This window comes from Tubulanus polymorphus, chromosome 2 (genome assembly GCF_964204645.1).
Source record: "Tubulanus polymorphus chromosome 2, tnTubPoly1.2, whole genome shotgun sequence".
NCBI classification, from domain to species: Eukaryota; Metazoa; Nemertea; class Palaeonemertea; order Tubulaniformes; family Tubulanidae; genus Tubulanus; species Tubulanus polymorphus.
In genome coordinates, this window is record NC_134026.1 from 10995725 (window position 1) to 11009667 (window position 13943).

At 36.8% G+C, this 13943-nt stretch overlaps 1 long non-coding RNA gene across 1 annotated transcript; it reads right to left on the bottom strand.

The window, feature by feature from the left end:
• Positions 1-12331: 12331 nt before the first annotated feature.
• LOC141898402 (uncharacterized) lies at positions 12332-13879 on the bottom strand. The gene is made up of 3 exons (XR_012618556.1): positions 13735-13879; positions 13572-13659; positions 12332-13479 (listed from the first exon to the last, which is right to left on the bottom strand). It is a non-coding gene; the product is annotated as an uncharacterized LOC141898402 (long non-coding RNA).
• Between the last annotated feature and the right edge of the window lie 64 nt (positions 13880-13943).

Below are 13943 nucleotides of genomic sequence, written 5' to 3' on the forward strand. Positions count from 1 at the left end.
GATCCCGCATACAGTTGTCCAGTCGTACTTTACGCTACACAATCCACAGATTCACCTGAGTTAACCCTTTCAATACCACATAGTGTCTCCACTGCTGTACCGGAGGGAATTTAGGGGTTTATAGGGGTATATTTGAAACTTCATAGAATAGTTACCAAGGTATCTGACACAGAAAATTTATATAGCACGTTGTTGATGACTTTTGGGCCAACAATTTAGACATAAATAATTTGGATATAAGTGAACTTGAGGTCAAGGTCACATACTCTAAGATGGCTGCCATGAAAAAAATTCACGAAAAAGTTTCTGATAAACTGCTCTGTCTCCCAGAAAAATGCACTGATCTATTCAATTCCAACTGAAATTGTATGCCATATATCCTAACTTTATGTAGTAAAAACTTCAAAGCAATAGAACAACTAGAAAATTTATTTTTCCACTCATTTACCAACTTCTCCACCGATATGTCGGAAGGCCGGATGTAAGGGATTTCATTGGGGTATAATTTCAGGCCTCAGAAAATTGTTACCTATGTATTTGACACTGATACATTGTATACCATGGTGTTCATTGGGCTTACAAATAAGACAAATTATTTGAATATATGTCACCTTGAGGATGGACAGTTTCTAGTTCTTCATTATTGTTATTGGTGTCCGTTGCCATGACTACCGTATCAACAGGGTCTAAAAAATTGTCACTGATTTCATTTTCATCATCAAAATCATTGCCAGCAATATAAACCTAGTTTCTGACTAAGTCACATCATCTGAACTGCTGCTGTCATATTCGTTGTCACTCTCAATTTGTTCACTACCAAATTCCAAGTCACCAGCATCACTGTCAGCATCATATACGAGCTGCTGAACCGTTTCACCCAGTCAAATTGTTTTTTTCATGGCTGTTGCCATCTTTGATTTTATGCAGATGGCAGCACCGGCTGATACTGATAGATATGCCCTTCTAGAAGAAGGGTTAAGTGATACCGTATCACATACGGTATGGGTATGCTAGCTTGTCAATTTGTACCGTATGCCATACGGTAGTGGTATTGTATGTTAAAGCGCCTCATAAATATTAAACCAAATACTAGTGACAGTGTTAGGAATCCCTAGCCCAGTACAAAATCCCCATTCGGCAGACAGGTTTTTTTCAATCCCTATGGATTAGCCGAGAGAGGGTACAATTGACCATTGCGCTCACCACATATCCTATTGCAACAAAATCGGATCTGCGATAATTCTTAATTAAGATAAGTTGCAGTAATTTTTGAGATAACTGCTTGTAGGCTGCTGTAGTACATACGCAGTTTTCATGATTTTGCTCTCAACAGACCTCCTAAACCCACCAAATAATTCTACGCGTACATGCAGATTCAAATATCAATAGAATTATCGATATCAATTTGTACTCACCTTTAAGGTATATATTTTTAGAAGAGATTTGGAAAATCACTATTTCTTATATGCATTTGATTGATGTAAATTGGCTAGTCAGAATATTGTATATATTGTATATATTCAAGAACATACGTCACATTTAATTCGTTAAGATAACACGGTGTTTACTGCTAAGAGAAGTTGACATCGCTGCAAGCCTTTCTTTTTATTGCAGTCAATATAAAACATAAAAAGCCTATACGGGCTTAGGAAATATTGCGGGAATTGTGTAATAATTTATGTTCCCTGCACAATTTCATAACAAACAACACTTGTTTGGAGTATTTCCATTTCCAATTGTTTTTACGACAATGAAGTTTCTTCCGTCTCTCTACCGTAGTTTAGATAGCCAGATGATATTGAATGATATTTCTAAAAGCGGAATCTGAAGATGAAAGGGTTGTGTGAGGAAAATTCTCATATTTTGAGTTTTCATTTTCGAGTGAGCATGGAATTTCTTCGTAACAATAAGAAGCTTATCAAAATGGTGCGCCAGTTCAAAGTACCGTTAGGGCATTAGGGCCGGGGGTCAAATATGGGTACCCCAATTCTTAAAGTTGGGTCTTTTCACCGAGCTCCTAGCTAACCTTAAAAGATTGAAAAGCAATTGTAATGGCGTTTTGTCAGCCTTGATTAATTAATTCATGCTCAGTTAATAGTAATTTCATATATGGAGAATAATGAGTTCCGAACGCATACCCTGCCATAAACTGAACTTGAGTTGAGTGAACCTGAAAAGATACCTTCGATACCCAGTCGATGTCACCTCAAAAAATGCAATCCAATAACATTTCTGGTTTCTTAGGTACGACTGTCGAGAAACAGCCCCTGAATTACGATCGTGATGATCAATTTAAAATCATTGGCAGCGTGATTGTTAATTGATTCCGAGACTTCATGAAATCAATCGATTCGGAAACGTTTTCAGCGTGTAAGTGGAATCAAGGTGAAGGCAGTGTGCACGAGTAAACTGTCGTATGTAATGATTACAGGATGGCGGTATATAGAATTGCTCCCGTTCAGATCACATACTTTGTACCTCATAGCCGAAAGTTACCTCATGTCAGCAGTGGTAGTATATCATCATTTGTTCTGTTCTTGCTGATTTTGCAACACAAACACAGCTGATGATGAAAATAATTTAAGTAAAAAATTATATGTTGCCGTGAGTGCGACTATGCTCTCACTAACCCATGAAACGTTATCTGCTGAACTAAACTGGAATAGACACAAAACTAAAATGGTGAGGTTCGGTTGTTACCCATTTGAATCATCTTTATACCCCAATAGACGGGAGTAAAGACCAAATCGCCCAGTGTGTCCGGGCCTTAAGGTAGCGTATATTTGGCATCGATCCTTGATAATTGAAACAAGTACGTATGTTATAGGGTATAGAACGACTCTTTAAACTGTCTATAAATTTAACTTATTATTTCAACGATATACATGTACATGGAGTATATAATCTTGCAGACTCGTCAAGAACTGCAACCTTTAAACTGCGTTGGTTGAATTGGTCCTTAGCAGTGTCTTACCATAAACTGCATCAGCAATGACGCACGTCTCAGGTGTTTCCATTGCCATTTCATCAGTGGAAATGGCCTCCAGTTATGATTATGAAACAAAGTGAATCAAAATTCGAGTATCGCATAATGAGAATGTAGCCCTTAATGTCACAGTTATATATGACTCAACATCAAACTTATTTTCAAAGCATAATACAGAACAATAAAACATAGGATATATCATCGCTTAAACTGATTGTAATAATTTAGGATTATCTTTTTAAAAAGTTGATAGACGATCTTTCTGTCACCCATGATATAGCTACAGCGATGGGTACCTAGAATTTGCTATTTTTTAAAATCTCAATAGAGTGGATTACCCCGGAAAAGGGGGCACGTAGTTTCCGTAATTTCAAATTAGCCGTTACAATTAGCCGTTGCTTCTTATCGCTATTACTAACATAGGATTGCTTAAAAGATCGCCAGGGAAATTAAATTGATGAGGGTTAGGGGTTTAAAGCAGCAATTGATATGTTAATGAGCGATTGATCAAAGGAAATAGTTTACTGTCGCAGAATGGTTGAACGATGTTCACACATTATATATTACCGTGGAACCATCAGTCATGCGTTTCATTGGATTGTATATGTTCTAGCAACAAGTACGATCCAGTCGCCAGGGTTCTTGATGACCTTTTCATCCTGCGGGGCATGAAGCCATAACATGATCTTATTACAAAATCTCATCAACCATGATGTGCTTCACAGGTAAGTATTCTCATCTCTGGTTGATGTGAGCTTATAGTCAAAATGTAGATAACGAATGATCTAAGAATTGTCCGCTGAGTATCCCCTAAACGCACCAACTCATTTTTACATCAACAGTCTAGTCTACGTAAAAAGCAGCAAAACCTATCGATTTGGTACGTATATATTTTTGCTCGAATAATAAACTTTTTTATCGGACTGTTCTTTTAAACAAACTGCGACGAATTCTTGAACATGGTTAACTTCAAATTGGAGGCTTCCTTTGAAAGAATGATATTTTTCTTCAATATTGTTTCGATTTGAATGTACAATCAACCCGCGATCGGCCCTCCCATATACCCCAACCCCGCCTACCGCCAGGTTTTCTCAACGTACATCTCTATACAAATACATGGTAAAACACCCCCAATATACCATCCACATCGGTGCAGAACGATTTTGGCGGTATAGAAAGTATGGTGGTATATCGGGGGTTGACTGTACATTCGACTTGTCATGTTCGATGATCAAATTTTGTGAACCTCCAATGAATGAAAAGGCGTATATTATATATCGACGGTTATCATCGGTTATCGACTAAAAATATTGAATGTTCGCTCTTGTATCGGACAAATAATAGGGCATGGATATACTGTCAAAATTATAACATCATTTTTGCTGCGTCGATTGGCGCGTCAACTAATTCAATTCACGCCGTAGATATTCCGTCATAACTACTTTGTTTCGCGGTATCTTAAGTAGATTTTCTGATATATTAGGTACCTATATAATGGTAGAACTATAAGCTGATGACATTAAAGTTATATTCAATTGAGTTGACAGCGCCATAAAGAAAAAGACGAACGATTTGGGACATTCGATCCCTATTAGTCTATCATTATACAGGTCGTTCTTACTCTAGGCTCAGAGCAAGTTTCAACCTAGACTGGTTTCCGGTCGGTATTCTGACTGCGAATGCGGGTGGCGCAGAATTCAACTGGCAACCAGTTTATCTACGACGTGTTAATCGACGCGTTGAAAATGATATTATAATATTCACGGTATATCCATTCCATGATGTGATAAAACGTCAAAATTGTTTTTCGTTTGGTGTTTTCGTGCATCTGCGTATATCTGGCTTTACTAACCTTTGTATCAATGCCATGATTCAATCAAAGGCCAGGCAGGATATTTATGAATCTCAGGTTTTAGCATAAGCTTTAAAGCGCAGCGCTTACGTATTTTACCAGGAAGAGTGTTGCAGCGATTTCGGCGACGGTAATTGCTCATTGTACCCTGCAAACTATCCATCGAGGCAAAATATTATCATTCAGCATAATGTAACCCATGGTGAATGTTCCCTCCAAAATCAAGAGTACGGGCAGTTGAACATCTTGCATGATCTTGGGCTACCACGAGATAGGTTGTTTGGTATAAGAGTTTCCAAGTAAAGAAAACCAATATTTCCTGAGGATAAGGGTGTCTATTTTCCATTGTATCGAATTCTTCATTTGCGAATTTCGAATTTAAAGAAGTTATTAGTTGTTCCGGGATCAACGGGTTTTCTACAAATGTAAATGTGCATATACATGTTTCCATTTTGCGAAAGACCAATTATAACAGTGTGAGTAATTCGAAGCTATAGTAAAATACAGAATCTAGTGATTCTAGTTATATACGTAAATTCGTTCCGCAATTCCACTTGTTTCACTGCAAATTCTGAGATTGGGAATCAAACTTTATGGTTTGAATTCATGCTATTTATCCGAATATTACCTCCAGAGGGCTGATACTGCTGACAAATCAGATATTGTTAGAATCAAGTCTGGGAACGTCAATATCTGACATAGTACGCAACATTTCGTGTCAAAGGTTCTCGTATGGTATAATATGCTGTGAATCAGAGGTACGCAGAAGTGCGGCAAAAAATTCTTCACGCTAGAGTAACCAACGGATTTATAATCGTCTGTAGTGTACGAATATACTCAAAGCCATAGTGTGTCCAGTGTTGAAGAAATATCGAACAACGCAATGCGGACAATATATGCTGGAGACCTCAACGCATCTCGCACCATGATGACGTCCCTAGGCCTGGTAAAAAAGGCGCCTAATACACCGAAGTCCGCAACTGGAAGCAGGTGGCACCTTAGATTACCTAGACATCGATACCGGCAATATAGTTACCAGAAGGGATGACCTGCAATCAACTAAATTTTAGAATAGAGGCGATGATGAAGAATATAATAGACAAACTCGATATCCTCCCTGATCTGAATAATAAAGTAGAAACAATATCCATATCAATTGGTGACCTCTCATCCAGAGATAAAAAAAGATCGAAAATGAAATGATCGCAACAAAAAACTCAATTAACACAAGGCTTGAACACGATGAGATCCGTAAAAACTGCCATCGAAGCGACTGTATTACGAATGATCAAGAAAACCGAAAAAGCGATTGCCCGTCTGACTTCACTTGAAAATCAGAACGGGCGCGAAAACTTGATTTTCTATGGAATAAAAGAAAATCCCGATAAGTCAACACGAGAAAACTGCGAAAGTTTAGTACAAAGTATCGACCCAGAAAGTGTAGTTTTCCAGAAACTAAATCGAAAGACAGGAAAATCAAAACCAAGAGGAATTAGCGCGATTTATGACTTACCAGGGTAGTGAAAGTATACTCAGAAATGCTTATAAACTTACAAACTGAAAAAAAGTGACATATCAATAAGTGAGGACTGTTGCCCCGAAATGGTCACCCAGATTAAGCAGCTCATACATATTATGGTTTATGGAGAACTTGGTCGTTTCCCGCTGTATATTGATACTCAGATATCTGCTCCCGAATTCTGGTTGAAAATTCTGAAAGCTACACTTTGGACGCTAATCAACTCAGATAAATAACTATCCTTTCATATCTAATGGACATAAAATGTGTGATTTATCTAACAATTTAGGTCTTTTTGGATATCCCAGGATGCACCTTTTCATAAAACCTGTTGAGCAAAGACTCTAAGATCAATTTTTAAAAAATGGTTTCCCTCTATTGAAACCAGCCGCAAATGCAACATCTATAAGCACTTAAAATCATTCATTACTTACGAGAGATACCTTGATATCAATAACCCTAGTTTAGTAAATGCTTTCAGTACATTGAGCAGTGGATGTCACGATCTTATGATAGAAGGTGGTAGAGGGCCACAGATCCCAAGCGAAAACCGTTTGAGGGAGCTTCATTGGGCCCCCTGAATTGATATCATAACACTTCATATTCTGAATGTACATCCACTGTATAATTTATATAACCTGTTAAATTGTCTTTGTAAATACAGATCTGATATATTTTGTTAGTTGTTACCCTAACCAAATCGAATACGAATACCATGTTTTACTATGCTGCATACACTATAACACCCCAAGAAGCAATTTTATCCCCAATATTATTGGAATTATGCGAGCATTCATAAATTTATAGATTTGATGAACACAACATCCAGCAATCTCCTAAAGCACATTGGAAAATTCCGTGTAAGAGACGGAAATTGCTTCTTAGGGGTTACTTAAAATGTAAACGATATTTACATCTATATATTAAGGGTAAAACGCCAACTGTCAGATCGATATAAGGTCGTCATACAAGCATTAATTACTTTGACGAATAAATGCTACCATTTTGAATTATTATGATAATTATTATCATTATCATTACCAAACTTGTTAGAAGCTATCAGTGAGCGCGAGGACAGGAAAATCAGAAATTGACACACAAGAAGCATCTATTCCAGCGCTTAAATCATCCCGACATCCCTAAACCTTAATGGCGATCTTCACCCGAAAAAGGTTCCGATGGAACAAGCCACTGACAAATTGACTAAAGTAGTACAGCGATGCACTGCTGAGCTCCACTCAAAGCGAGACTCGGCTTCACTACAGCGTTTTTTATGGTTTTACACGCGGATAACTTCCTCAATCGTGCGTTTAAATTTAATGAACGTCTCACGATGAGTAATAGTCTGCGTGATAGCCAGTTCTGTTTTCCTGTCACACTGACAAACTCCGATTATCTAATAAATCTCTGCAACCAGCTACACGAATCTCCGATATTTATATTTTCCCGGATCCTTATAGCTGTTATTGACATTAAAGCCAATATTCCATTGTTTTCTTTTTTGATTATTACAACACATTTCATCCGCCCACAGATTATTTACCATGCTTGCCCGAGCATTTCAGATAAATGAATTGTGTATGTGCTGAGGGTTTGAAGCAAAAAATAAAAATAAATATAGATCAGGAAGAAGATAGAGCTTATGACACTTAATGTGGCAAACTAAGTGCATGAAAGAGACCGTAAAAAACCGTATGTGCTCATCAACGATAATACCTATCATATGAGAACAATCAAAATGATTCAAAAACTGTTACATTTAAACGTTAAATTTCAATCCATTGCAATTATCAACATGACGAATGGCTGCCAAAACTTAATTGACTCTAAACGAATTCGTTTCAGAGTACCGGTACCGCTAGCGAATGTTGGTAAAAATGTTCCGGGAAATAATGACCCCGAAAAAAATTTCCCGGAAAATATATCCCCGGAAAAAATGTCCCCGGAAAAATGTCCAATAAGGTAGACAAAGATATCACAGTCTATCATTACTAATTAAGTAAATTTCACATCAAACTAACACCAGAGAACAAACTAATGTGGTACTTGTGTTATACAATTAATAATTTACCACAAACAATTCATTGAGTGGCCATGAGAATTACAGGCCTCATAGTTTAGCACTAATTAATTTTGCCTATTGATAACATGTGACTTCATTACATGATACTTCAAATTTTTAAAATTGAGGGCGCAGTTGCTAAATTACACAATGGGGAAAATTATGAAAAGGTAAAAAGTAAATGCACAGTTTATTAAATTAATACCCGGTACACCAAATGTAAGAAGAATTCAAATTCATGATACAAATTATCAAACCAAAGTACGGTATATATTATCGATGTGTACCTTATTAAGTTAGAAATGATCGATAGACTGGGACATTTTTTCCCGGGTCATTATTTCCCATATACGTAACTTCGGTTATATAAAATGCTAGGCCTGACAGGAATTGAACTACCCGAATCGACGAAGTGGTTGTATGTGGTCAGACCCAGCCCGCGAATTTCTTTTTCACACCAGGTCCGCCATCTTGTTTCTACATGTGACATGCTATCACGTGATCTCAACATGTAAACATAATAACTACCTTTTTAATAATTTTTAACTACCTTTTTAAGATTAAAACTTTTGACCTGAGAGATAATGTTGTCACGGCTTTGAAACTGTTCAATATCTCTGTGGTACCAATTCTAACGTACTGCTGTGAAGTTTGGGGTCCCTTCTACACTGAGAAGGTCAATGATACAAATTTTATGTCTATTTGCAATACTTTACCAGCCGAGAAAATTAATATAAACTTTTGTAAATATTTGTTAGGTGTGCATAAGAATGCTACCAACGCAGCAATTATGGGTGAGCTCGGGCAATACCCTATTCTCATCCCTGTCATTTATCTTAGCTCAAAATTTTGGTTTCGAGTGTGTTCGTCTGACATCAATTCCCTGGTTAGGAAGTCGTATTTGGACTGCCTTTCCTCTATACATTTATCACCTAACTGTTATAACTGGGGATTAGCAATGAAGAAATTGATGAATTTTGGCTTCAGTGAAACCTGGGAGAATCAAGGCTCAATTAATTTTTGTAAAACCGCTCGTGAACTCAAATTATACACCCAGGCTTTATATAAATATAATTGGGCGTCCTTTGTGTTCTCCAATGATCTCGGTAGGGAGAAATCAAAATTAAGAACGTACAAACGTTTCAAATATAATTTCTCCCTCGAAAGGTATCATTTATAGATAAAAAATTTTCATAAACGCAAGGTTCTTGCTAGGTTACGAACAAGCGCACACCAACTAAGAATAGAGGCTGACAGATATAAAAAGCCTTTTGTTCCTGCTAAGGACAGAATTTGTAGGTTATGTGATTCGGCCCAAATTGAGGATGAGCAACATTTCATCCTCCAATGTCAACTATATGACACCGAAAGGAAAAACTTTTTGAATTCGCTCCGATTAATTATGCCCATCGACAATTTTTCCGAGGATGAACTTTTTATTCTCCTGATGTCCTATGGTAACGACTTTGAGATCTGCAACCTTTTCTGTAACTATATACAACAAATAACAGACAAAAGAAACGGGTTTTTTTTTGGTTAGATATGCCCCGGAGGTGGGAGTGAACCCTCAACTTGGTTTTTCACTCCCACCTCCCGGCTAGTATACATATGCTTCTTCCAGTTTTCTCATGATGGAGCCCCGGAGTGTGTCCTCTAAATCATGCTTGTTCCGCAAATGTGTTATCCTGTCTATTTTAAATTGTAATTTTCTACTCTGTAAAATTAATTGTCCTTTTTCTCCTTTATTGCATTATATACTTGTATGTTTTATTGTAAAACTTTTAAGTTGTAATAAAGTATTGAATTGAATTGAACTACCGGTATACATAAAACACGTGTTCCTTATAAAACAGGAATAAGTTGAATAACGAGACCCACTAAGTAACAAAACGAAAATTGGAGTCTAGAATATAATCCTTAATCATAATGTTAATAAATTTGGGGAATTATTTGTTTTATTACACTGTGTTACATAAATTTGCAGCATTTTTGGTTACTCTGTCTCTACTACGTACGACTACGTACGACTCTTACTCTAGGCCATTTAGACCGAAGAGCATTCGAGATTAATCGTCACGATTGCACGACTGCTCTGATGAACTGAATCATCATTCATGAACATGTAGACCGGAAATAAATCGGAGTTACGCATGCGCAACAAAGCACCGACCTGGTGTGAAAAAAAAAATTCGCACCCAGCCCGGCAAATCTCTGAAGGTACAAACCGGCAACCAGTCTACAAAAATTGACCGGCAACCAGTCTAATTTGACAGGCCGATATGTAGACTGGTCGCCTGTCCCAAAGTTAGACTGGTTGCCTGTCCCATTCTAAATGCGAATTTATCACGTCAAATCTGATTTGATTTTCCTAATCAAGATTTTCTAGTAATGTGTCATCTAATCAAATCAGATTTGACTAACATGATGAATTTGACAATTTGTCCAAAATGGCAGACAAGAAAATACTGCCACTGGTGTTTGATATTATTTTCGACGGATGAATGCCCACTGGATAATGCTTCGCAAAGCTTTTCTCTTCTGCACCACAACAATGGCAAATCCCAGTAGATGTCTTTCTCGAAACAGAAGCGACGAAAAATATGAAAAAGCGTAAAGTGCCCCTTATACCAGAGTTTGTTGAAGTTGACCATACCACGGTTTAATACACAGGAATTCACAGAACGATTTCGCAACATTTGACGTGATACTGTCGCACATCGGGCCGTTAGTAAAGGCTAACTTTGCAGACACAGAAAAAATGATCATGGTTGAATAACATTAGTATACATCAGTTATGCTGTCACGCAAGTGCCAATTATGAGAATCGCTGATTAGTTTGGAGTTTCAGAATCGAGTGTCTTCAATATAATTGGTGAGGAATACATTATATTTATAGGCCTATTTCATACCTGGCAAGTGAGGTCCTTCCATTACTGGAAAATCAAGGTCGTTGCGACATGTAACCTACTAAAAAATGGAAGATAGATGTACCAACAATTTGCCGTAGTTTTCTATATTTATTTATCATTTTTCTATATCTATTTTATCTTTTTTTATTTCCCCGTTATGATTAGTTGTTCTCTCTCTCTAATTTGTGGTTCTCTCTCTATTTTAGGCTTGCTTTCGAAAATCATATGTGAAAATATGCTGTCTCGTTTTGTTATGACCTTCTGGTGAGAGAGTTCAGCAAGAATTCGATGGTGTTTTGCATCTCAGAAGGGATTTCCCAATTGGTGTTAGGCGTTATCTATGGTACGCACATAAACATTAAATCACCAATGAAATATCAGGAAAATTATATCAATAGGAAACAATTTCACAGTATAAATGCATTTGCAGTTTGTGACCATGAATATTTATTCACTGATGTAACTGTAGGATGGCCGGGCTCCTGTCATGATTCAAGAGTACATGTATTAAAAAATTCAGTGCTTTATAAAGAAAGATTATTGAAAACAGGAAGCTTATTTTACCAAGAAATTTGCACTTATCAGGGGACTCTGCATATGGATTGGATACATTTTTAATGTCCCCGTTTAAGAATAATGGTATATTAACTCAATTCCAGCTTGATTATGATTATAAGCATAGTTCCTCCCGAATGAGGATTGAAAATACGTTTGGAATTTTCAAAGGTCGGTTCAGACGTTTGAAGTACATTGATATGCATAACCATGAACGACTACTTTATTTCGTAACCAGTTGCTTTGTTCTTCACAATATTTGTCAAATAAACCAAGAATGCTGTGAAGAATACTTGAGAGAAGGCATTGAGGAAGATCCAATTCCTATGGAATGATGGAGCTAATCCGGCTGCTGAAGGAAAACGAATGGCTATCGCAACAATACTTTCTATTGAAGATTGATAGACTTAAAACTGAAGCTGAATAAAGAATATTTATTACCTGTATGCAAAACATAAGATTTAAGTTTTCTTTCGTCTGTTCAGTAAAAGGTTTGTGCACAGAATCCAAGATAACAAAAAGATTTTAATTTGATAGGATTGGTTTTTTAATTAAATTTATAGCATTTGTGACGTAAATTGTGAGGATTTTTAACAATTAAATCTTTAACATAAGATATAACATTTACAACAAATTCATAAAAAAAGATGATACACTGTATTTATAACAGAAACATAAAACGCTGTACACAAAATACAATAAAGTCACAATACCGGGAAATATCTTGACAGTCAAATGAGAATAAGCCGATTTGAGTCTCTAATATTGGAACAGTGATGAAAGTTCTAAATTTGTACATATTGAAGGAGTACGAGGTCGGGAGCTCTACTTAAAATTTGTCTTACAGTTTTTGAAATAGACGATTTACTTAAAGACTAAATCTAGTATTTTCGACATAAACTTTCTCGCGTTGTAACTGCATTAATTCATCATGATGGCTTTTCATATGTTCCAAGATAACCTATCTTGTTTTATAGACTCATCGTACTCCTTCAATATAGCCATTACCTGTTCATTTCTAGGGGTTTCCCTTTTGCGTCTTTTCCAAGGGGGAATATGATCGAGTAAATCATCTTCTGACTGCTCAGACGATAATATTAAACTTTCAGTAGATTTATTGATGAAAGTATTACCAAACCAGGAGCAATATCAGGACTATCTCCAAGATATTCAACTTGCCGAAGTTTCGACATGATTAATCGAGGGTCGTTTCCAGTTCTTTTGTTTTGGTCTACAGTTTTTCTATATGCAAAAGTTAAGTTGTTCCACTTGTTCTTAACTTGTGTTTCGTTAAAATTGAATGATTCTTCCAGTAGTTTTCCGGCTATTTGCTTCCACAATTAATTTTTCTTTGTTGAATTGAATCGATATTGGAAAGTCTTACGGAGTTCAATCAGTCTAAACACAGCTGCGCGACACATTTTCTCGTTATTCAAAGCGGACTCATTTGGAGAAAAAAAGAAACATTAACTCTCCATAGTACAGAACTTAACAGAAACAACAATAAATGTATGAATATAGAATCAACAAACCCGAGTCTTTTCGACGTGTCTTACACAGTCGTATGATTGTCTAATGCTTCCATAACACCAGTATCTGAAAGAGACGATAAACACTGTATGTATTTCACGAATCTGAATGAGCAAGGCAAAAACTTGTACACAATCGCCTTCCGATGATAAACATACCATTGATGTATTCTGCAGGATAATTGTCTCACCATTCTCTAAAAACTTCAGGATTTACTGTGAAAGTCATCATTGTATCTTCTTCAGGCTGAAACAAAATTTCTTTTTTATTTTCACCATATCTATTGAAATGATACACATAACTCCGAATGTTAGCACTTACTCATCTTCACCCGTCAAGGGATTCGAACCCACTACGCTAAAGCTGTTCGCGAACCCCTTGACCTCACAAGTCGTTGGAGTCGTTACTAGCCGACCAGAATCCGGTCGTACCAATCACAGCGCTTGTAACAAATGACTTTAGGCTTCTATTGGTTTTCCCGTTAAATAGACCAATCAGCGAACGTTTTACTGAACAAGGAAGTATTTCGC